Source organism: Pteronotus mesoamericanus, unplaced genomic scaffold (assembly GCF_021234165.1).
Source record: "Pteronotus mesoamericanus isolate MK-2021 breed Mesoamerican mustached bat unplaced genomic scaffold, CSHL_Meso_final contig_25, whole genome shotgun sequence".
NCBI classification, from domain to species: Eukaryota; Metazoa; Chordata; class Mammalia; order Chiroptera; family Mormoopidae; genus Pteronotus; species Pteronotus mesoamericanus.
In genome coordinates this window covers 32,694,761-32,722,151 of record NW_026555105.1, presented here as the reverse complement: position 1 = coordinate 32,722,151, position 27,391 = coordinate 32,694,761, and the positions used below count along the sequence as shown (strand labels likewise).

General features: G+C 34.1%; 1 protein-coding gene and 1 pseudogene across 1 annotated transcript in view; one reads left to right on the top strand and one right to left on the bottom strand.

Moving 5' to 3' along the window:
- MACROD2 (mono-ADP ribosylhydrolase 2) overlaps window positions 1–27,391 on the bottom strand; it is a 2,155,137-nt gene that overhangs the window by 2,090,100 nt on the left and 37,646 nt on the right. The window lies entirely within an intron of this gene.
- On the top strand, window positions 4,828–6,633 carry LOC129070884 (60S ribosomal protein L4-like; annotated as a pseudogene).

The following is a 27,391-nucleotide window of genomic DNA, read 5'->3' as shown; positions in this document are numbered from 1 at the left end:
TTTAAGTTGAATGTCAGACTGCAGCTCTATGCATTCCATTTGAAAACTGACAGGTTAACATCGATGAGGACTGAAAATGGAGTTGCAAATATAGCAAAACTATTTTCCTGAAAATCTTGGTATCTCTTTAGAAATTCTTGTATCAAATCAAAAAGCAAGGCTGTATATTTTTCCTGTTCATAGGACTGTGTTTAGCCAACCTGTAGAAATGCATTAGGTTTTTTGCCTTAATTTGAGCTTGCCATAATTTGTTTCATTTGGAATGCTCTTATAGTTTGGAACACAGTATTGATCAATTGGTTTTCACCATGAAGACTCATGTTTAACTCATTTAAATGAGCAGTTAAATCCACTAAAAATGCTAAATCTGTAAGCCAGTTTTTGCCAAGTTCCAGCACAAATTTGTTTTTGATACCATAAATGACTTGATAACATGTCGCAAATCATAAAATCTTTTCAACATCTGGCCTCAACTTAGCCATCTTACTTCTGACAAGTAAATGATGTCACCACAGTCAACATCGATACTTTTAAGGAATTCCTGGAATCAGCAATGATTCAGTCCTTTGGCTCTTAGTAAATTCATAGTCATGATGATGATTTGCATGATATTATCCATCTTTAAAGGTTTTGTGCATAAATTCTCTTGATGTTCTGTGCAATGATACTTCATCAAGTGTGAGTTTTGGGTGGCAATTGCATCATCTTCTATTAATTTTACAAGTCCCTCTCTTTTATCTAATATCACCAGGGCACCATCAGTCACTATACAAGATATGTTGACAATGGACAAAGAAAATCACTTTAACATGTTCTTTACTGCTTTGTATAAATCTTGATTTAGTTGTGTCTTTTTAATGGCACTAAAGAAGCCATTTCTTCAGTGACATTATATTCGTCATCAATACCTCTAATAAAAATGCAAAAAAAGTTGAGCTGTATCTGTAGCATCAGTGCTATTATCCATTGCCAAAGCATACAATTTAAAATTAGCAGGTTTATTCTCTAAAATTCTTTTGATGCATTTTCCAATTTCTTCAATTTGTTATAGTCAGGTGAGACAAACTAATTTTAGAAATATCCCGCTTTTTTTCAGGGCAAATGATATCTGCCATACTTTCCATACATTGCCTAATAAACTCATCAGTAAACGGTTTTGATTTTTTGGCATATTAAATATGGTACCACATAACTAGCTTTTACAATGGAATCTGCCCAAGTTGTAACTTTCTTAAAAAAATTTTATTAAGACTTTTTCAGTGCTGCTATTTCGTTCTGATGACACAACCCTTCATTCACATTGATTTTGGCAGCATGTTTTTGGATATAATGCCTTTTCAAATTACAATCTTTGAAAACTTGCACAAATTCCCTACAAATTAAGTACAGTGCCTTACTATTTGCCTCAATAAAAAAGTAGTCATCTGTCCACTTTTCATTGAATGATCTTCCTTCATATATAATTTTTATTTGGGGGGTTCGTTTTTCTTTTGAGACATTGTAGAAGCCATGCTGGGATTAAAAAAAAATAATAGATAAGGGACTTTATTTACTTTTATTATGAAAATTAATTGATAGAAAAACAGAAAGCAAGGTTTGGGCCCTTCCACAGCCATCTCAGCTGCCAATGCAGGGCAAGGCGAGGGCCAATTGCAAAGCGTAGCGAGCAATGTGTGAGGGCCCGTCAAGGTATGGAAGTACCTTTAATTCAAATAAGAAACAAGCAAGCAAAATATAACCAGTGACACTGAAATAAAGAACAAACCAACAGTAACCAGAGGGGAGGGGGATGGAATTAACAAGGGAAAAAGGGAAAGGGCACTCAAGGAACATGTATAAAGGGCAAGCACATGGACAAAGCCAAAGGTGGGTAGGATCCAAGGTGGGAGGTGAGGATGGGTGGGCCGAGGGGGGAGTGGTGGGGTGGAAATGGAGACAACTGTGCTTGAACAATAATTTAAAAATTGTTTTTAAAAAAAGAATGCTTACCGGACTTCTAAATAACATTAAATGCCTAACATTGCAATGTTAGGGTGAAATATTATTGATAATTGCTGCCTTGCTGATGGTATCAATTCTGTCTGTGCTTGGAAGATAAAACTGGAAGCCACACACCGTGATAAAACTAAAGCCACGTATGTATACTGTAAGAACATACGTACATTTATTTTACATGACATTGTGACACGTACTCACACAAAAAAATCTCATAATGTCTTATATAATGTCTTATATGCATTCATAGCCATCCTGGGCCATGAGCTGGACACCCCTACGATAGTGTGTTCTACTGGGTGCAGGTCAGCATACAAACAATAAACACATTTTTTCTTTACTGTAGTAATAAAAATAAACAGAAATAAAATGAAAGCTAAACTTAGAGATCCTATTTCAAGAAATAATCTGGGGGTGACTGGGAATTTTTTTTGAAGAAAGATTACTAATTCAACTAAAAAGTACTACACCAAATGGAAAGGTCACCTTCAGCTATTTCTGGAAAAATAATTCATCATAAAAAAGAATCATTAGACCAGGTAAGTTTACACAAGTTCCATGGTGGGAAGCAACTGCTACCTTGGATAATGATTTTGAATGCTTGATTACGTATGCGATTGTGGGGGTGGGAGTAGGAGTAAGTGGTTAAAATCTTTCCCACTGTGAGCAGTTAACTTTCACAAACTAGGATCTGCACAATGACCAAGTAGCAGTTTAGAAACCAAAGTTATCTCTATGGATGAGAAAATAGTAGGAGTACTACTGAAAGATCATTTAATTCTTCTTATAGATAAAATAAAGTCAGGTATGAATTCTCTATTTGCAAAATGATGAAAAGGAAGAACAGCCTTTAAATGTTCAATTGGCAGATACAGAAAAAATTATTTAGATAATATTGTTTCACTAAGTCTTTTATCTTGATTTCAAGGCAAAATGTGCCTGAACTGAAGAAAGACTTTACCTTAAGGTTTATGAAATTGTTTCTCCTTATTTTTAACAGCTATTTTGATAAAATTTACATACTAATTCAACTTGCTTATTCTATTTATTAAATGGGCAACGTGAATCCTGAGTAATTCCTGTCACCAAAAATTAGTATCAATTGAAAAACATCTGAAACATCTACAACCAGTGGTTAATAAATAACTTTTCAAATTTTTCAATAATCAAATCCCTGAGACTAATTGAATCTAAAATGTATCTTAACACCCAGCCTAGACAGATGATCAACAGCTGTGACATATAAATTGACAATCTGGCAAATCAGCTACTGTATTTTGCTGTGTATAATGTGCACCCATGTTTTTGTGCACATTATACACAGGATTATGATATGCATGGTATGTAAGCATTATACCTATGTATAATGTGCATCCTTATTTTCCCTCAAAAATTTGGGCAAAAAAGTGCACATTTTACACAGCAAAATACAGTAATTCCAACTTTATCTGGCTATGGAAAAATAATGTATGTCTTTCACACACACAAAGAAGAGTTTCTTTTTACTTTTCAGTGATTCGCTTTTTCTTTTTTAGATCTCCTCAGCTGATCAATAGCTCAAGTCATTTCACCAATAGAAAGTATCCCAAGCCACTTCTGCATTGGCCAAGGGAAGAGAACCAAAATGAAAGTTTATTGAGGTAAGACACATAGAAAAGAACTAAAAAAAAACAAAACAAACCTCATATAAGTGTTTAGAAAAGAGACTGCCAAGCTCAGGAGATGTGCAGTATAGTATTTCCTTCTTTACAACTATAATAGAAGTGGATTACAAAAACTAATGGCATGTCTACCAAAACAACTATGGTCCATATCCACTGTGTCATCCATATTGAGACTTCAATTTTTATTTCAAATTTATAGATTAATTCAGCATGTATTGAGCACTTTACTAACTGGCAAGCACCATGCTAGGTGAAACAGAGACAACAGCCAATAAAAAAACATTGCTGTATTTCAAAAGTTCTTTGGGAATCTAAAGTAAAGAATAATTTTTCAGTATAAATCATACTTCTTCAATCTCTCAGGACTTACCAGGATTCATTCTTTCTGTCAATATTGAATGAGGACATGTAAAATATCAAGTGTAATACAAAGCACAGGGACTATAATGAAAAATGAGGCAGCTCATTTACCTTAGATAAGTTTTGAATGCAGTAGTAGAGACAAAAAAGAAAATAGCCTATTACAATAACAGTAAAAGAGAAAGACAAATGCCATGTGACTTCACTGATATGTGGAATTTAATGAACAAAGAAAATAGAGAATCAGAGAGAGTAGGCTGACAGTTATGGGGAGTCGGGGCTGGGTCAGGGGAGTGGAGAAATTGAGCAAAAAATAAAGAAAAAGCAAAAACTTATGGACACTGACAAGTGTGGTGATTGCGGGGGGAGGAGAAAGGGTAGGTTGAAGAGGGTATGGCGGGGGTAAATGGTGATGGACAGAGACTTGACTTGGAGTAGTGAATATACAGTACAATGTACAGATGATATAGAATTGTGCACCTGAAACCTGTATAATTTTAACCAGCATCACCTGAAAAAGAAAATCAGACCTTTAAAAAAATAAAAGATTAATTACTTTTTTTAAAAAATAAAAATGTACTTTGGATAATCCTATATACAGAGGAAGGACAGTGAAGAGCAGTAAGACTGGAAAAGTAATTACAACAGCAGGTAACATTATGTGCCAACCAAAATACTAAGGACTTTCACATATGTAAAATCCCCACAATGATCCTACAACGGAGGTGACTATAATAAACTTCCTTTTATAAACTGAAAAATCTAAGGAAGTATAAACTTAATACAAGTTACGCAGTGATAAGGGTGGAACAGTGATCTGGACTGTGGTTATGTGCTTCCAAAGATCTTGCAGGGTCCTAAAGAAGACCTTTGTATGAATTTACAACTTTGTCAAAAAAGGACTTTTAAAGGATAGGATGCTAAAAGAGTAATTTGATCAGATTTGCCTTTAGAAAGTTTGCTTTGAGAAGATATAGATGAGATGCAGCAAGACTTTAAATACAGGTAGATGAGGTATGAGCGAATCATTATAACCCAAATAAAAAATGTTTAGACCCTTACCTTGGGTAGTGGCAGGGGTGACAGAAATAGAAGTACCAAAAAAAAAAAAAAAGGCTTTTTAAAAAAGAAATTTTATAATTTAGAACCTGCTAGATGTAGGTGTCCTTGGATAGAAAATGATAAATTGAGACAACTCCAAAATATGGGAAGGGAAACTGGCTTGAAACAAAGATAATGAAGAGTTTAGTTCTGGACAACTTGAGTTAGAAACAAAAGTATAATAAATTTTAATACGTTATGGTCATACCCTTTTCCTGCAGCAGCCTCTGGGCCTGGAGTATGATTTCTTCTCCCCTACCACACCATGGCGTACGCTCATCCACTGATATCAATCAGTGTACTCTGAAAAGGGGGAATCATCTGGCAAAAACGTCACTTTGCCTGCTGTGTTCGACTCCCATTCAACCAGATATTGTGAACTTTGTTCACATGAACTTGCTCAAAAACAATGGACAGCCCTATGTTGTCAGTGAATTGGCTGGACACCAAAGCAGTGCTGAGTCTTGGGGTACTGGCAGAGCTGTGGTTTGAATTCCCAGGGTTTGAGGTGGTGGAACTCATTGTTCTGGCCAAGGTGCTTTTGGAAATATGTGTTGTGGGGGCTGCATGTTTGCACCAACCAAAACCTGGCACCACTGGCACCAGAGAGTGAACACAATACAGAAGCCATACACCATCTGCTCTTCCCTGGCTGTCTTGGCCTTACCAGCACTGGTCATGTCTAAAGGTCATCATATTGAGGAAGTTCCTAAACTTCCTTTGGTGGCTGAAGATAAAGTTGAAAACGATAAGAAAACCAAGGAGGCTGTCCTGGAATGATATCAAAGAGGTCTATGCATCTTAGTGAATGAGAGCTGGCAAGGGTAAAATGAGAAACCATTGCCGTATCCAGTGCAGGGGCCCCTGCATCATCTATAATTAGGACAATATCATCAAAGCTTTCAGAAATATTCCTGGAATTACTCTGCTTAATGTGAGCAAACTGAACATTTTGAAACTTCCTCCTTATGGGCATGTGGGCCATTTCTGCATTTGGACTCAAAGTGCTTTCCTCAAGTTAGATGATCTACATGGCACTTGGCATAAAGCAGCCTCCTTCAAGAGTAACTACAACTTTCCCATGCACAAGATGCTTAATACAGACCTTAGCAGAATCTTGAAAAGCCCAGAGATCCAAAGAACCCTCAGAACACCATGTAAGAAGATTCATCGCAGAGTCCTGAAGAAGAATCCACTGAAGAACCTGACAATGATGTTGAAGTTAAACCCATATGCAAAGACCATGAGTTGGAACACTATTCTTCACCAGGCCAGGAATCACAAGCTTCGGGTGGATAGAGCAGCAGTAGCACTAGAAGCCAAATCAGATGAGAAGGGGGTTTCCAGGCAAGAAGCCTGTGGTGGGGAAGTAAGGAAAGAAGGTTGTTGGTGTTAAAAAGTAGAAGAAGCCTTTGGTGGGAAAAAAAAGGCTGCAACTATCAAGAAACCAGCAGCTGAGAAGAAGCCTGCAGAGAAGATACCTACCACAGAAGAAAAGAAACTTGCAGCATAAACTTAAATTTGTTTATTCCATAAATGTCAAATCACTATGGACAGCTAGGTTTGAATAAACATGTCAAAGGCAGTGAGAAAAAAAAAAAAACCTTATGGTCATATACTGAGGTCTCAACTTTGAAAAAATGCTGGATATTTTCAGAGCCACTTTAGTTAACAAAAAGTTTTAACAATTTGTGAAAGTCTATTGATTGAATCAGAAATTTTTCATATTTTTCTTAAATTTTTACATCTTACATATTTCTGTATCTCACTGTATAATACTGATAAAGTTAATTAATTAGCTAGTAAAATCATTTCAATTTTTTCTCTCAGTAAAACAGAAATGGTGCTATTCATAACACTATACCATAAAACTGCACCCAGCATAAGTAAATGATTTGCAAAGTATTTTCAAACCTTAAGAACATACTTATAAGGCCCTCTAATCTTTTTTAACCACTGAATAAAACAATAATTTGTTTGATAATCATGCTCATTTTCAAAGTGTTTCCATACATAGTCTCTTTCAATCTCTATAATAATCCTATAAATTACAATAAAAGCCAAAAAACAGGCAAGTCTTTTGAAATATATAGATGCCAAGGACAGAACCACCCATAAATTGGTTTACAGTTCATGCTATACACAAACATATACTACTATAAACTTGATTATAATGCTGTATGAACTGTTTGAAATTTAGAAAGTATGGGGTTTCACAATCCTTTGATAATCTAGTTGAAAGGAGAAAAGCATGGTAATACAATTTATTTAAGTTTATAAACAAGTAATAAGATAACCAGAGGAATTTAAAATTATTCACGCTGAGAGTCAGTAGACAAAAACAAAAAGCAAGCTTCTGCCTATGACTGAGTTCAATCACTTGCCATAAAAAGTTTAATAGTAAAAATTCATCTCTATGCCAAAACATCTCTAAGACATGTTTCTTCCTCAAGTAAACTGTGCTAACTTTTTAAAAGATAAATATAAAATTCCATGAGCACAATACAAAATAAATATAAGGCTTTTGTTTCCTTCAGTGTTATAATAGCTATTTCCTGACACTTCTATATTTATTACCTGTCACTTTGCTGTATTTTGAAACTTACACCCTATGAGTTCATGATGTTAACTGTGCAAGCCTAAGACAGCCATAGATATTTTCTACTGTAATAATTTTCCTTATGCAGCCATAACCAGGTCTTAAAGAAAAATATTCTAATAGTCTAGTAGTCCAAAGTAAGGTCCAACTTCACATCCACATGTATCACTATATAGTAGAACCTCGGTTCCCAAACTCTTTTGTTCTGGAAGGCTATTCAAGAAACAATTTGTTCAAAAACCGAATCATTTTTTCCCCTCCTAGAAATAATGTAAATTGAATTAATCCATTCCAGACCCCAAAATGATTTCCTATTTTTTAACTTTCTTCTATACAGTACATGCCCAGTGTACTATTTAACCTATAAACATTTTAGAAAAAGGACATAAAATGTAAATGGTAATTTAACAGAAAGTGAAATGTACAGTAAAAAATGAAAATTTGCATACAAACTAGAACTTACCTTTAATCTTGAGAGCTATTGACTGAATATGGAGTAGAAGGATAAAAAGATGGAGCGATGTTATTGTTTGGGAGTCCCCTTCCATAAAATTGTCAGGGGTTCTTCTATTCTTCTGGGGTTGTTTTTCTCCTTTGTCTCTGCTACACTAGAACTAGCTTCAGGCTCACTGGGCCTCTGTCTCACTAAAAACCTATCCATGATGCTTGGTATTGCCTACATTTTAACACTTTCCTGAAGTAAAACATTGCCATTAAGTATCACATCGCTTGCTACTTCTGATAGGGTGGTATTTCTCAATAAAACTTTGCATTTCTCCCCATTTCCCAAGCATTTCCTTAGTGAAATAGGAATATCCTCCTTTCTCTCCTCTCCTCTGAGAGCTCTTCAGCTGCCATCTGTTTTTCCTCCCATTGAAGGTCTTGGCATTCCTCAGTGGTCAGCTCAGTGTAGTGGTCCTCCATCTACTACTCCATATCATCACCACCACCTCTAAGCCCATTGACTTGCCCAGAGACAAAATATCCTCCACAATAGACACAGGTTCATCCTTGAAGCCCTCAAAATCTTTCAGCAACAGACTCAGGCCATAATTTCTTCCAAGATGACTGCATGTCCTAGAAGACCCTTCCTCCCATGCTTTGTCTATGAGCCTTGAGCAAGTGCGGTTATTAAAATGCTCCTTCCAGGACTCCCTGCGCATCAAATTAGTTTCAGAGGTCACCTCAAACACCTCTGAAACAATGCCTTTGTGCAGAGTTTCTTAAAATTAGAAATGACCTGCTGGTCCACGGGCTCGATGAGAGGAGTTGGTAGGGGGCAAGAACCAAACAGTGATGAAGCTCCACCAACTCAGCCTCCAAGCCTGGAGGGTGGGCAGGAACATTGTCTATTACACCAAGTGCCCTGAGTGACAAATGTTTTTCCCAGAGGTATTTCTTCACACTTGGGGCAAACACTTCATGAATCCACTCAATAAAAAATTGCTCAGTCACCCAAACTTTGTTATTAGCCCTCCACATCACATTCAACTTTTTTTCATGACACTATTTTTCTTGAAAACTCAGATTTTCAAAATGGTAGAAGAGTAGAGGTTTCAATTTAAAGTCCCAAATCGCCTTCTCACACCAATAATGTCAGCCTGTCCCCTGGCTTGTGTCCTGGCAATAACTTCTCTTACGCGATGTAGGTCCTCTTTGGCATTTTCTTCCAGAAGAGGCCTGTCTCACCACAACTGAACATTTGTTGGGGAACAAATCTCTCACCCTCTATGTATTCTTGAAACTCCATCACAAAATTATCAGCAGCTCCTTTGGAACTGGCAGCCTCCCCATGCATCGCTACACTATGAATGCCACTTTTCTTAAATTTATCAAACCACCCTGTACTGACATTAAACAAATCTCTTTCAGCACTCATTTCAGGGGTGTCTTTCAGGAGGTCAGCATGCAGCATCTTTGCTTTTTCACGTGTCATTGCCTCCGAAATGCTATCACCAGCAAACTGCTTTTTCGTTTATCTAAATCATTTTTTCTACCTCTTCAGTTGCCTGTGGTCATTGTTTTGTGAGCACTTTCATAACCTTGAGCAACATCAGCACTCTTGAAAGGCTCTTTATGTTTTAAAGTTGTGCTAATTGTCAATTTTGCCATGCTGTGGTAGGTAACCAGATCAGACACATGAATGCCTCTATCATACTTTGCAATTATTTCCTTTTAAAGCTGTTATTTTCACGCTTTCCTTTTCATTTTGCTGTTACCACTAACCTTCTTAGGACCCATGGTGACTTACTGTATGCATTTAATAATAATAAGAAACAACAAAAGCAAAAAAAAAACAAAACAGGAAAATATTTACAGCACAATTTTCTGAAGTGTTAACAACGCAAGATTTAGCGGTAAATTGACACACACTCACAGTCTCTCCTTTGTTTTTCACCTGCGAGACTCATTACTGATCATACAGATATCAAAATGAAACGGTGGTCAGGTCGAGAGATGAAGTTTTATATGACAACTGAGACATTTTTTCCATGAACAACTTGGTCAAGAACCTAACTGTTAAGATGGGAGATATTCAAGAACCAAGGTTTGATACTATTTATACTTCATCCCCCACAAAAGGTAAAGCTATTCAAATCTCTATTATACAAGGATTCTTTATTTATGTAATCCTATTTCCAGGACAGCCCGTTGTATTTTATGAGTCCAAACTCCTTATCTTACAGGTGAGTAAACAGAGGTCTAGAAAATTTTTGATAAAAACAGATCCACAATGCCTGGTTCAAGTCAGTGTGTTCTCCAGCTCAGTATTCAAAAAACATTTATATTTTTCCTCTTTATATTGCTCAATGTTCCCCCTCTTGCCTGTTCATATTAAAGAAGGTGTAGAGAGAAGGGATACGAGAAAATTCAATTAAACATTATTGGGCAATTTAGTGCTTCAAATGCAAAAGCACTGAGGCTAAGGAAAGAAAGTTAAACTGAAACTAGTCCCTATAATAAGAATTTTGACCACATCTCAAATGTGCGTACCAACCCTGACTCATTATCTCCTACAGGTAAAAATGGCTTCTGTCTTAGTGTTCTCATGAATCATAAATAATGCTGCATCCCCTTAATTTATTGAACAGTAATGGCAAATTATGTATATCACTGACCACAATAAATATTTTCACTTTTCTCTATTAAGTTATTCTATAAAGTCATATGATACAATAAGATGGCATTTAAGTACTTTTTCTACATTTCTTAAACTCTTCCTCAAAAATTATAAAAATAACATTTTCATTGAAACCAATGTGATGATATAAAATTATGAAAAAGAAATAAGGATCATCCCTATTCCTTCTTTATCCTCCACCCCATACAGCAATAATGATACCTTTCTGTATTTCAAATATACACAACATGTTTTATAAAGACAAGTTTTTAAAAATAGGATATTCTGTGTGTTATAACTAGCTTTCCTCACTTACTAAAGCATCACAGACATTCCTTTAAAAAATGAACGCATAGACCCCATTTCTTAAGGGCTCCACAACATTGCTGCCTTGCAATCATTCTCCTTCTTGATGTACACTGAAGTTATTTCTAGCTTTTTGTCACTATTAGCAATACAAAGATAAACATGTTTGTATAACTGACTATGTCATGTTAAAACAAAGTCATGCCTGTGAATATATATATTCACGTATAATCACTGAATAATAAGAGGGCACTCAGGAGAGAACCCAGTGTATGAGAAGGACTTTCAATCAAGACATCCCCTTTGGAGAAAGGCTCAGGAAAACACATTCTTGACAATTGAGCTACTGTGTTCAAAATGGATCGCAACCTGTTCTAAAAGTCCTTAAAATAAGGAAAGACTGAAGAATTAGTAAGATAGCTCAGAGTTTGTATTATTAGCCTGGAGAACATAAACAACCAATTTTAGGCTCAAAAACTAAGTCCTCTTGTCTTCCAAAGCAAAGCTGCCTAATAAAGCATGATTACACAATTTAAAAAAGAATTATAAACAAATAATATTTAAGAAACACTCACAAGCCCAATCAATAAGCAGTTTCCTAGATAACACAGATAAACACTTAAATTTCCAATAATAGAGATAAATTTGTTATTTAGTAGAAAATTAATATGCATATCTGTATTACAACATATTTACTATTTTAAATTTTTCATTTTATCATATACACTAAAATGCATTAAAATTTCAACAAAAACATAAAATCATATGATTACACACCATAAATAGCACAATTATTTAAGTGTAAAAAATAAAATCTGTTTTTATCAAGCTTTCTATTTATAACAAATTAAAGAAAAATAACCAGCATATGATTATACTTCATCTTGAAAATATAATATTTATTGACCAAAAGACCCCTACAATAGTTGGTTCTAAGCACTACAGAATTTTAAAAATAATAGGGGTACCTTGCAAAGCTCTAGTGATAAATAAACAAAATGTACTTTTTATGTTTTGGCAGACACGATATATTTTCACTTATCCTTGTAAGCACTGCTGAAACAGAAGCAAGACTACCAATCACTCACAGAGGACAAAGAGTGGTTCTGAAAGTGAAAAGCGTTTATGATAATTACACACTGCAGAGACAGAGAATGCTGGGACTAAAGCATCAATTGTCTTTCAGCCAACATTTTTCCATCAGGACCCACAAAATTCATGCATTTCTTAATTTTCTTCCCTCTCATTTCTCCACATCCACTCTATGAATTCCCACTGCTGTTACATAACAAAAATACATTTTTCTACCACCCTTTTGGTCTGTTTGCCTTCTTGTCTCAACAATACTTTCTTTTCCTTCTTCAAAGCAGACTCTTCTCAAAGGAGCCCTTCAATGAGTCTTTCTTGAATAAAAATGGATTGGAAGACCAGATGGGATAAAAGAGCTCTTTTCTTTGTGCCCAAGCTGAAGGGGGGGGGGGGGGAAGAAGAGAAGAGAAAATGATACAAAATTATGTAATAACATTTCTTACTTTCACTGAAACAAAAAAAGAAAACTTTACCAGATATGCTCTCACTTGGCCAATTTTATTGACATATCTTTGTTCATATCCTCTTGAGTTGTTACAGGTACATGTTCCAAGTGCTTCAAGTTTTCAAACACAACCTCCCCCCACTTACTCATGCATACTTCTTATATTATCATTTAAAAAGCACAAAAGAATTATAAATTTTCAGGAACACAACTGAAGATATCATTTCTAAAACTTTGGTATCTATCTAGAAAATCTCTGCAATTCTCTGACATATGGTTGAGAGAGAAAAATCTTTGTGCAATATTTTTAAGCTGCACTGAGACTAGAGCTATTTGGAAGCCATTCACTGAGCTCTTGGCATGTCTCTGCTATTTCAGAGAAAAAAACAAGAATTTAAGACTTAAAGAGTTCTGGTTAATTAACTGAACTGCTAGGAGTGTTAAACATTTTCATGCCTGAGAAGTCAGTGTCAAATGGTTAAACAACCAATTAACACAACCAAAGAAGAGATCATCACCAAGTTAATTACAAATATGATGTTTAAACATATATTCAAAATATTTAAAATTCAAGACACCTCATAGATGTAAGTTTCCACTGGTTTCTAAAAATTGCTGCTAATACTATTAACTAATACTATTATGTCTTTATGCTATGTACCAAAATGTTCCTTGAGAATCTCATTACCATAGATGTGAGTCTGTGATTCAAGAACTCTGATACGATTTCCATTATTGTGTGCAAGAGCAAAAAAAGAAATACAAAAAGATGCTAGTATTCTTTCCTAATTCTTTTAACACTCTTACAAAAGAAGATGGCTCTACCCCAACCCTCCCATCTCCCACCCCAACTACTGTCTTCCCACTCCTTCCAGAAAAAAATCTATTTTATTCAACCAAAACACAGCAACCAAGGAAAATATGTAAGAAGAGAAATACCTGTAAGATCTTTCTTCCCATAAGTTGTCCCAGGGAAGGATCCTCAGGCACTCACTCCATGCTGCCTCCACCAATTCTTCAACCAACAGAGATGCATCCTGAATGATGGTGGAGGGTTCAGAAGTTTATAGTAGATGTGGCATATTGAGATCAAGGAACATATCCATCTCCTCACAAAAAGGGATGGTGCCTTTCAGGTGGTCCAGAACACCACTTCACAGCTCTGTGATTATACTACATGTTAGTATTCTAATATTGAGCAATTTCTTCTCTCAACCCCCAAAAATCCCATCAGAATATACTTCAAAATCTTGAATATGTCATTTTATTTATTTTTCCCTTTGTTATTTATTATTTTTATTTATTTACACCCTGGCTCATTCTACAAAAGATTGCTGGGTTGATATTACCTTTTATTAATAAAGCAATTCCTAGAAGATACCTTTGCTTTAAGGTATTCTTCACATACATATCATCTCTCATAAAATTAAACACTCCTGCTCTGATAATCTGAGTGAAAAATAAGTTTAAAAGAAGTGTGTGAAAATACACTTCTGTGAGGGCCTAGGAATAGTTAGTGAAGGAGATGATAGCTAAGAAGTAAAAGTATATGTTACACTTTATGAAAAGTACATGAAAACCAGACTTGAGACTGTATAAATTGACATGATTTAAGTAACCACTGCTACTCTCAAGCTGTTCTCCTCCCCTCCTCTCCAACATTCAGTGCTTCATTTTTTAAATAAAAATATGCTCCTAATAAAACATTGTTTTAAGAAAATGCTATTAATAGTTCATGTCCTTTCATCCTTCTTGTGCATATTTGAATATGGTTATATTTCTGACCACAAATATAGTGTTCTTACAACTTCTTTTTAATATATCTTGACCATCTTTTCACATAGTACATGTCGATCTCACTCATCTTTCCAAATACTCATATAACAGTCCTTTGCATCTAGGCATCGTGTTCTACTATCTCATTGATCATTTTCTCCCCTCCTATCTCCTCTGAATATGAAAATAGTTGCTTCCATGCCCCATGTGACTTAAATACTTGCTCATATCTTTGATCTTCATTTTTTTATCTTTAGATTATGGGATGTTTCTCTAACTTTCCTCTTAAATCATTAATTCAGCTTTCAGCTTCTTTTTTTCTTTAATTTTAACAATCAGATTTTTGTTTCTGACAACTCTGTAGATTGTTTCTTTTGGAAGAGACTGACTTATTTTTTTCAGATCTTTTATTCTCTTAAGTCTCTCTGAAGATACAAATTACATTTATGAGAAAGCATTGGTTTCTTCACCATTACTATCTATTTATCAAATTGTTTTTTCTAAAAAATGACATCATATTGTGGTTTAAAATTGAATTTCACTTAAAATGAGTGAATTTGAGCATGTGTTTACATTTTCAAAGCAATTTATACTTCTTTTCTAAGTCAATAAACACTTAATGATGGCCTACCTAAAAAATACATTTATGTTTCGTCTACTGCTTGCATCATTCCCATTCTCCAGGGGTGTTTTTCTCTTAGTTCTTATTCTATTTGTATTGCTGGTTTTCTGATGATCCTTGGTATTCCAAATTTATAAATAGTGTTCTAGAGATATTTAAATGACCTAGTTTTCTCCAGTAGATCTATCAGTCTGTACATCTCTAAAGGTATCCTCCTGAATGAGAGCTGATTTCCAGACAAATGTGGGTGAATGTAGTATATCAAAAGGCATGTTTTATTTTACAATGTGTGGTCATAAAGCAGTTGTAGACTGGAACCCCGAAGACTGCCATCATCAGGAAGACTCTACTTTTGGGGTGGAGTATTTCAATGCATATGTGGAACCATTTTCTCTTTCCCTCTCTTTCACCTCCACCTGTGTCTTGGTAGAGTCCTTGGGCCCTGTTCTGATACTCTCTCCAACTCCATCACACATTACCAGAAACCTTCCCCAGAAGCATTATCTGCAGAACAAAAGCTATGACTGTACCCTAGAGACAAATACTATTCCCAGAACACAATCATTCTGCACAAATGAAGGGGAAACCCCAGCTGGTACAGTTTTTTAATTGCTCTGATGATTACTCCACAGACGAGTCTAAATCTTTGAAAATGTCAACAACACAAATGGAGTTCCTTGAAGTCTGCTCAGAAAAAACTTGTCACTTTCAATTGTGTTTTTTTTCTGTTCTTGTTTCTGTGTTTCTCTCATTCCATCTGCTTTCTACTTTATAAAATTCCCCAAAATATGCTACACCAATGTTACCCATACTTGTTGTCCAATGCATTAAGATTTTTTAAAAAACTTACAGGCATTTTTTTAATTACAGGCCTAATTTTTTTAAAGAACATTTTCAGTCATTTCAAACACATATGGAGAAAGTTGGGAGAGCTCACCTTTTGCCATCTGTTAACAAAAGTATCTTCAAATTTTTTAATATATATTTCCTATATATCTTCACAAATATCAAGAAGTAAAAAGTATCCACTGCTACAAGTAGAAATCTTGCACAGAATAGTATTCATAGTATTCTTTTACTTTCCCCTTTTCACCACACGTCACCATCTAGTCTACAGGTTTTATTATTAAGTCATCTAGAATTTCCTAGTTGCCACTGCTTCATCTCTTTCATTTTATTAGAAATATTTTCTCTAAAGTAATACTATACTTCAAAGTACATTCTTAACAATATTTTAGATCTAACCATAAGTTTCACTGATTGATTGGGTTTTGATTGTCGTTTGCTTTTGTTCATCAATGTATATAGGTATATCTTGGTGCTTCATTTTATTGTGCTTCAGAAATGTTGCACTTTTTTAGATATTGAAGCCATGACCCTTCACAAGCAAAATAATTGTGACTCACTTTGTTGAGATACTCACTTTATTCAGTGGTCTGGAGTCAAACCCATGATATCTCTAAGATATGCCTACAGTACCTTTCTTTTTTGGAGTCCAGAATTCCTTATTCTGATGCATTTCATTTTGCTTAAGTATTTCCAAATAGATTCATTTATTTAATTCTACAGATGTAATACTTCAGTCCTTTGGAACAAATACATATTTTGCCTTTGTAGCTGAAAAATAGCTTTTGCTGCATGTAGAAATTTAGGATAGTAACACTTTTATCTCAGAATCCTATAGGCAATTTCCACTGTTTCTTAGTATCCAGTGCTGCATAAGAAAAATCAGATGTAAAAATCCAAGAAGAGGGAAGACTCCCAAACTCCTTTTATGAGGCCAGCATCATCCTAATCCCAAAACCAGATAAACACACACCAAAACCAGATAAACACACAAAAGAAAGAAAAATACAGGCCACTATTGCTGATGAACGTAGGTGCTAAAATCCTCAACAAAATATTGGCAAACTATATCCAGCAATATATTAAAAAGATCATACACCATGATCAAATGGGATTCACTCCAGGGATGCAAGGATGGTTCAATATTCACAAATCAATAAATGTAATACATCACATAAACAAAAAGAATATAAAAACACATGATCATAGCAATAGATATGGAAAAAGCATTTCATAAGGTACAGCATCCATTTATGATAAAAATATTCAGTAAAGTGGAAATAAAGGCATACCACAACATAATCCTTAATAAAATACCAATGACATATTTCAGATATAGAACAAACATTTAAAAAATTCATATGGAACCATAAACGACCCTGAATAGCCACAGAATTATGAGAAAGAAGAACAAAGTATGAGGAATCACAGTACCTGACATCAAACTATATTACAAGGCCACTGTGATCAAAACAGTCTGGTACTGGTATAAGAATAGACACATAGATCAATGGAACAGAATAGAGGGCCCAGAAAGAAACCCATGTCCCTATGGTCAAATGATATTCGACAGAGGGGAGAGAAGCATAAAGTGGGATAAAAATAGCCTCTTTCTTCAACTAACAGTGTTTGCAGAGCTGGGTAGTGACATGCAAAAAATTGAAATTCAACCACAAACTTACACTACACACAAAAATAAACTCAAGATGGATAAAAGACTTAAATATAAGTCACGACAGCCTAAAAGTCCTAGAGGAAAACATAGGCAGGAAACTCTCAGATATCCAACGCAGCAATATTTTCTCTGATATGTCCTCTAGAACAAGGGACATAAAGGAAAGAATAGACAAATGAGACTTCATCAAAATAAGAAGCTTCTGCACAGCTAAAGAAAACATCAGGAAAATGAAAAGCGAAACAACTGTATGGGAAAACATATTTGCCAATGATACCATGGACAGGGGTTTGATCTCCAAAATATATAAAGAACTCACATGATTCCACTCCAGGAAGACAAACAATCCAATTAAAAAATAGGCAAAGGACCTGAACAGACACTTCTCCAAAGAGGACATACAGAAGGCCCAGAGATATGAAAGGATGCTCATCATCACTAGCCATCAGAGAGATGCAAATTAAAACCACAATGATTTACCACTCATACTGGTCAGAATGGTCATCATAAACAAATCAACAAACAGCAAGTGCTGGCGAGGTTGTGGAGGAAAGGGAACACTAGTACACTGTTTGTGGGAATGCAGACTGGTGCAGCCACTGTGGAAAACAGTTTGAAATTTCCTCAAAAAGTGAAAAGTGGAACTGCCTTTTGACCCAGCAATTCCACTGCTGGGATTATACCCTAAGAATCCCAAAATACCAATTCAAAAGAACCTATGCACCCCAGCGTTCATAGCAGCACAATTTACAATAGCCAAGTGGTAGAAGCAACCTAAGTGCCTGTCAATAAATGAATGAATCAAAAAACGGTGGTACATTTACACAATGGAATGCTACGCAGCGAAAAAAAGAGCTGCTACCCTTCATGATAGCATAGATGGAACTGGAGAACATTATGCTAAGCAAAATAAGCCAGTGGGTGAAAGACAAATACAATATGATCTCACCTATAAGCAGAACCTAATCAACAAAACAAACAAGCAAGGAAAATATAATCAACAACATTGAAAGAAAAAAGAAACCAACAGTAACGGGGTGGGGGAGTGGATAACAGGGAAAAGAGGGGAAAGGGTCAAATCAAGGAACATGTATAAAAGACCCATGGACAATGCCAAAGTGGGGAAGGATTGAGGTAGGGAGGTGGGGGTGGGTGGGGCAGAGGAACATGGTGGCAGGAAAATGGAGACAAATGTCTTTGAACAATAAAAGACAATTTAAAAAAAGAAAAAAGAAAAATCAGATGCCAATCTGATTCTTTTTTCCATTAGGGTAAGCCAATTTATCTAGAAATGATTTCCTTTCCACCTTGGAATTCAGAATTTTTACCAGTATTTGACTTTAACAGAAATTTGATTTCAGTATATGTTATTTGAGGGCATTCTTCAGCCCAAGAAAAGTTTATTCTATCATTTTATTATCTGGTGCTTTCCAATATGGACATATTTTTCACTTTTGGAATTCCTATTTCACAGATACAGATCTGGATCTCCTTGATAGGTCTCAAATTTTTCTCTGATAATGTTCAATTTTTCTTGCTCTTTTGTCTGAGAGAAATCTCAATTTCACTGTCAATATTGTTGCCTCTCTTTTTCAAATATTTATTGTAAAATATTTTACACATACAAAGGAAGGCAGGATATTATTTAATAAATACTTATATATCCACCATGCTACTTTAAAATATATATGTATCTAGATAACAGAAATACTCTTCTTTCCCTCCCAGAGATAGCCTAAGTTGGGTGTCTATCATTCACATGGATTTATTTACATATTTTTACATTTGTGTACATGTATATAAGTCTTACTATATCTAGTAAGACTAAATTTTGTTTCCTGAAAATTTGATTTCAGTTAAGTCATGGTCAAAACAGATCAACAAACAATGCTAAGGTATAAATGTTTACACACACACACACACACACACACACACACACACACACTTTTCCTAGGTCATAGGAGAAAGGGACATTGAAACTTAGTAGTTATCAACAAATTACTCTCAAAAAATTGGTTTATACTTTTTCAGGTTAAGAATTCTCATTGTTAAACATGCTCACTAACACAGTATAGCCAGAATTTAACAATTTCATGTTTGCCTGAAAACATATTTCAAAAACCCTTGCTTTTAAGTGATTTTGCTAGCTATCATTTATAAGATGACATTTGTTTTCTTTTAGTATTTGAAGACTGTTTTCAGACTTCTGGCATTCATTTTTGTATTTTTGAGGTCTGCTACCAGTCTAATTTTTATATTTTAGTAAATAATCTATTTCTGGCTATTTTAACTTCCCTTTGTCTTTATTATTATCCAGTTACTTTTCTACCTTTAAAATTACTGTTTTACCAATCTAATGACATTTTGTAATTCTGGAAAATTCTCAGTCATTCCTTCTTTGGAAATAGGCTGTCATCAGTCTCTTCATTCTCCTCTGAAATTCCAACTTCACATAAATATTTATTTATTTATTCTTCTGCTTCAAAATATCTCTTTCATATTTCCATACCTGGGTTTTTCTTCAGATTTTCAAGTTCATCAAATCTCTCTTCTGCTGGGTTTAATCAATTTAAGCCATTCAATGTTTTTCAATTTAAAGTACTATGTTTTTAATTTTTGAAAATTCTACTTTTTCATATCTTCCTGGAATTTCTTCACAGCATTTGTTCCGTGCTCATGGTTTTAATCGCCCATTTTCTTTCTTTAAATATTTTATACACATATATTATTCCATACTCTTATCTACTAATTTCAGTATCTGATAGTCACAGAAGTCTAATTCTGCTGTTTGTTTTATATCTGCTTACTCTTTGCTCATGATTGCCAATTTTCTTCAAAGCATTTCATTCAGGGTCCATCAATGGGCATAATAAAAGTCTTATGCTGAAGGTGCATTCCCGTAAAGAGTATTAACTTTTGCTTCTGTTAGGTGCTCTGTAGCAAAAACAACATTTGATTGTTCTCAAATAATTTTCTCTGCCTACAGTTAAGTATAAATTAGAATCTCATATCCACATGAAGACAGACTTATCATCACAAATTTCTGGAGACTTTTCAGTCTCAAATCTCCATGCCAAGAGAAGAAAACTCCTATGTTCTCTGGTAGAAATTAAATTTAATTTTCGAAGCTTTCTTTCATTGAAGTATGATCTTGAAGAGCCTTGGTCTTATACAGAGACCTCAATTTCAATTGCTCATCTAGTACATGCACAAAGATCTACCCCCTCAAACTCATGTGAACTTTAAATACAAGCCTCTGTATCAGCAAATGTTCTACCGTTTTGGAGTCAATTTAACACTGGATTCTAGCATCTTCTATTATTTTTGGACTCTAGGTATTTTAGTTGGCAATCATATTTTTAATTATCTACAGGCTTTTTCACTGCTCCTTCTCAATACAATATTTCATCAATTGTAACCAGAAATTTTCAGTTTACTTTCTTTTTTTTATATTAACTATGATTTCTGGCCTATTTGCTTTGCTTGTTTTAGTATGAGTCTTCTTTTCAGCACTGCTAATTTCCCTCAAACATTCAGTATTTCATCAAACGTTTACTAACACATACCCAGAAGCCTCAGTTTATAGTTTCTTCCCTCGTCATTTTACTAATACCCCTGAATCCTATCAGGAAGCCCAAAAAAACCCTCCACTCCTTAATTCCTATTTCTGGTTCATCTACTATAAGTAAAGAAAGCTGATTATAGAACCTACAGTGTTTTTGCTTTATCATGCACAATTTACTTTATGTAAGTGTATTCTTTATTATAAAAGTAACTAGCCAAGTTATTTAAAATGTGCAATCTACATAGTTTTATAGATGATGTAAATAAAACATGCTTGAATGAACCAATATATAGTAATAAATCAAGAAACTTAGACAAAGGACATGAAAACCTCAGAATTATGCCAATTCTAACAATTGCTATTTTTCTTCTTCAGTCAAGTTGAAATGGCATAAAACCAAAAGAACAAAGTATACTTTTTTTTCTGATCTAATTTTCTAAACAGGGTAAATGCTTTATACTCCTCTCTTGTTGGACAGAAAATTTCACACAGAAAATATACTCCAGAGCAGCATGCAAATTAGTATTTACTTGCTGTCCCCAAAATTACCCTATTAAAAGGTCTCTGGCATTCACAATTTTCATCTGGAAACTCTAAGAATACATTCATGCCACTCTAAAGTCAAATGATTACTGTTTTAACGGTCACACAATATTAAAAAATAAGTAGCACTTATCAAGCCTTAATCTTAGTATTTAGGATGAAATTAAAGGCAATTATATCTATATTGTTTATACCCAAACCAATTAGGTATTTAAAAAATAAAACAAAAACACTGGCTATGCAGGTTTCCAAATGTATATCCCACAGTTTTTAATCTTTTCCATGGTATTTGTTTGCTTATTTATATTACATGAGGGCCTGAATGCATATAATAAGCTGAAGAAGCTAAAGAAACAAGCTGTTTAAAGGTACACCATGTTCAACCTTCTGTAAATTAAATAACCCCCTAATTATCTTTAATACAATTATTTCTAGCAGCCCAAAAATGTTTGGGTACTATATTTATACTGCAGCAACTGACTGACCAATAGAGTGAGGGCTGTTTCTCAACTTTACTGACCTGCATTTTATGTTGGTTATTCACTTATTTTGTAACTTTCCAAGGCACCAACTGACTTCAGATATAATCATTCAATGCTGAAACTTTTCCACAGAACTGATTTACCTTCAGAACAGGGTAGAAACTATTATGAAATTGTCTGTTATCTTTGGAATCATTTAGTTTTTACATAAAAAAAATTCTTAAAATGCTGAGCAATAAAATTACTTAATATTCCATCAACCTTTTTGTAGAAATAGTGCTTTAAAAAAATAATACTTTTATTGTGTAGCTTCACATACTCCCTTGTAAAAACCCATAGATACTTTAGTGATCCAGTCTGAGAAGCAAGTTCATAGAGAGGCAGCTAAAAGTTGTAAAATGTAGCCTTATCTTCAATGTGAGATCCACCCTACTAAAAAGAATGGTAATTGGTGTAAAAAAATAAATTAAAAATTAAAGAAGCAGATTTTTTAAACTTTCAATAGATCCTAAGTGCAAATTTGGAACACAGATGGAATTACAAAGAAATGTGAATGATTTTTTAAACAATGTAAAGTTATGCTCATTACACATCTACTTGATAGGACAAAGCCTTCTTCTTAACAATATTCAGTGATTATTGCCAATTTTATTGTCCACAACTTTATCTTTTCTAATACTGTGTTTTTAATTAAAACAAGCATCATAGTATTGTGAATAATAATCTATAAAAATTTAATAATGCACAGCATAAAATATATCTTTCCAAAAATCAAACATAATTAATAGTAAACTCATAAACATATCAGCAATGCTTTTGGAAAATAAAAGGTATCATTAACACAGGATAAGAGGGTAGGAGGATGTAAAGCCAGAGGCCTGTGTTCAGATTCAGACTTTGCCACTCAACAGTAGTATGACCCTAGTCAAGCTAACAGCTGTACCTCAGTGACCTCATTTGTAACAGGATACAGTAATAGTACCTACTCCTACTAATAGTACCTACTTTATGCAGCTGTTGTGATAATTACATAAGTTAACATTTGTAAAGCACTTAAAACTGTGTCTGGCACATGTTAAGTACTTTGTAAGTATCTGTTTTTAAGAAAAGGAGAATTTTTTCTAATTCCAAGGGAATGTTTGTTTCCCTTATCATTAACCTTAAATAATTATTAATCTATCATCACTAACTTTCATACCTCATCTCCACATAAACAAACACAGATATTCACATAGATAAGCAACATCACTGACTTAAGTTTAGAAATGAAATACCCATTCCTTTGAGCTAAGTAAAGCTCAATTAAGCTATCAATCAAAAAATTATGTATCTCTTAATAAAACTGTCAAATACATTAAATATTTACATTCCCATCATGATGAAATACATTTGGTATCAGTTATATAATTCAAAGAAAGGAGCCCCCTTTTTTTTATGGTCAGACTTAGACAATTTATTTTACCAAATTCAGAATCAAGTTCAACTAATAAGTACTGTGGGCACAAGATTCAAACATCAGAGAAAAATCTAAATCACAAGAAAGCAAGCCCACACAAGTCTGTGGACCACTGATGAACTTTCATTTTGAAGGAGCCTTTATTAATTACTGAATAGGACTTGGAGAAACGTTTTTGTAACTCTTACAACTAATTTTTTTAATTTACATTAAAAAATAGAAATGTAATGGAAGAAGAAAAATGAACAAGACAAAAGCAAAAAGAAAACAATTGATTTTTATCTACTAATAAAAATATTTGTTGAAATATAATTTTACTGTGGGATTTTCAAAGAAATATTTTAATAGATTAAATGCCTATCATCACTCTATTTTGGCCAAATCAATGAATCCAAAATTAGTAAATTCTACAAACTTGCAATCATGTTTCTATTGGTCACAATTTATTCTTATTTTTGAGTATATGACATAACAATACAAAAAAGGCTCTAATACATGACAAGCTACCTTAGAGTATAACCAGCTACTCATGTGCAATACTCTTTAAAATAAAGGTGAGGCTTTCATCACTAAAAAAATATATCAGGCACCATGTGAAATGCTTAACTTTTTCAAGCTCAATGCACCTAGACCATGATATGGATCTCAAAGAGGAAAAAAGATCAATTCAGTTTTAGAAGAGTTTTCAAAAAAAACATGTTAAATTTAACAAAGTTAACAACATGACCCATTGTATTAGTAAATTATAGCTAATGCAATAATTACCCTAAGTTTTCAATGTTAAGTAATTACCACATATGCTCTAAGTGGATACCAAGAGCCCTAGATTACTCTAAAATGAAGAGCTGAAGTCTGAATTGAAAGCAGAATTTGCGTTACTGAAGTATGGAAGATTACAATGTACCTCCCCCTCCAAATTTTTTATGACATACAATGGAAAATCTCTACTTAGAAAAAACATTTTGTATTTACAGGGAGCAACCAACTAAATCAGAATCTATATTTTAAATATAAATCAAATACTGAATACACTTCAAAAACAGTAAATATGGTAAGCAAAGTTATACTGAAAATCAGATTCCAAGCATTATGCCAGAAACTAAAGATTAATAAAGTATTAGCTTTAGAAAATCTCAGCTGAGAAGAAATCTAAGGGCTACTAAACATCATAAAGATGGCTTGTACATTACTGAATTCCTGACTGCTGTCTGAATGATTTCAAAAATGGGTATTTTGACCATTTTTTATCTGCACTACTTGACTCCTCAATTTTCCTGAATAATGAATTTAAGAGCTGACAGGGGGGAAAGTAAAATAGTTGAACAAGCTTTCTCTATATTATACCAATAAAAAATACAAACAAATTTTAACCACTCATGTACTGATTGCCACTTGGGCTGCTTTCACATCTTGGTAATTGTAAATAATGCTGCAATGAACATAGGGGTGCTAATATTCCTCTGAATTAGTGTTTCAGGTTTTATCCGATAAATTCCCTGATGGGGAATCACTAGGTCATAAGGCAGTTCCATTTTTAATTTCTTAATATAACACCATACTGCTTTCCATAGTGGAAATGCACCAACCTACATTCTCGCCAACAATGATAAAGGGTTCCCTTACTTCACATCCTAGCCAGCACTTGTTTGTTGATCTATTGATGATAGCCACTCTGGTGTGAGGTGTCTCACTGTGGTTTTAATTTGCATTTCTCTGATGATTAGTGATGTTAAGCATCTTTTCATGTTTATTGGCCATTGGATGTCCTCTCTGAAGAAGTGTCTATTCAGATTCTTTGCCCTTTTTTTTAATTGGACTGTTTGGTTTTTTGGTGGTGATTCATAAGTTCTTTATAAATTTTGAATATTAACCCCTCATCAGATGTATTGGCAAATACATTCTCCCATTCAGTGGGTTGATTTTTATTTTGTTCATGGTTTCCTTTGCTGTGAAAAAAACTTTTTAGTTCAATATAGTACATTTGTTTATTTTTTATGTTTGTTTCCCTTGCCTGAGGAGATATGTCAAATAAAATACTACTACAAGCAATGTCCAAGATTTTGCTGCCTATGTTTTCTTCTAGCATTTTTATGGTTTTGGGTCTAACATTTAAGTCTTTAATCCATTTTGAATCTATTCCTGTGTGTAGTGTAAGGAGGTAGCCTAGTTTCATTTTACTGCACTTTTCTGTCCAATTTCACCAATACCATTTATGGAATAAACTATGTATAGACATGCTGCTTTGAATACTATAGCCTTGTAGTATAGTTTGATATCAGGTAGCATACCACCAACTTTGTTCTTTCTCAGGATCACTGTTGCTATGCAGGGTCTTTTGTAATTCCATGGAAATTTTTGAAATATTTGTCCTAGTTCTGTGAAATACATCACTGGAATCTTGATAGGAATTGCACTGAATCTATGGGTTGTTTTGTGTATCATGGACATTTCAATTATGTTAAGTCATGCTATCCATGAACACAGTATGTGCTTCCACTTGTTTGAATCTTCTTCAATTTCTTTCTTCAGTGTCTTATAATTTTCCAAGTACAGGTCTCTATACATTCTTTATTAGATTTATTCCTGGGTATTTTATTATTTTGGAAACAATCTTGACTGTGACTGTTTTTTTAATTTCCCTTTCTGTTAGTTTGTTATTGGTATATAAAAATTTAACTGATTTCTGAATATTAATTTTGTCTCCTGCTATTTCGCTGAATTCATTTATCAGTTCTAGTTGTTTCTTAGTGGAATGTTCAGGGTTCTCTATGGACAGTATCATGTCAGCTGCAAATAAAGACAATTTTACTTCTTCCTTTCCAATTTGGATGCCTTTTATTCTCCTTCTTGTCTGATTGCAATGGCTAGGACTTCTAGCACTCTGCTGTATATGAGATATGAAAGCAGACAACCCTTTCTTATTCCCAATCTTAAAGGTAACGCTTGTAGTTTTTGCCTGTTGAATATGATGCTGGCGGTGGGTTAGTCATATATGGCCTTTATTGTGTTTAGGAATGTTTGCTTTATTCCCACTTTGCTGAAATTTTTTATCATTAATGGGTGCTGGATGTTATCAAATGCTTTTTCTGCATATATTGCTATGATCATATGGTTTTTATCCTTCATTTTGTGGTATATCACATTTATTGATACGTGAATGTTGTCCCATTATTCCATCCCCAGAATAAATCTCATTTCATCATGGTATATGATCCTTTTGATGTATTTCTGTATTTAGTTTGCTAATATTCTGTTGAGGATTTTAGCATCTATGTTCATCATGGATTAATTTTCTTTCTTTGTAGTGTGTTCATCATGGATTAATTTTCTTTCTTTGTAGTGTCTTTACCTGGTTTTGGAATTAGAGTAATGCTAACCTCATAAAATGAGTTCTGGAGTCTTCCCACCACTTGAATTCTTGAAATAGTTTGAGAAGTAGAGGTGTTAGTTCTTCTCGGAATGTTTGGCAAGTCACCTTTTGTGAAGTCATCCCATCTGTGCTTTTGTTTGTTGAGAGATTTTTTGATTACTGCTTTAGCTCTCCGAAGTGTAATCTGTCTATTTAAATTCTCTGATAATTCCTGATTTAGTTTCTTGAAGGGTGTATGTATCTAGGAATTTATCATTTTATTCAGGTTGTCCAAATTGTTGGCATATAGTTGTTCACATTTTCTTATTGTCCTTTGTATTTCTTTGGTATCAGTTTTTATTTCTTCTCTTTCATTTCTGATTTTACTGATATTTAT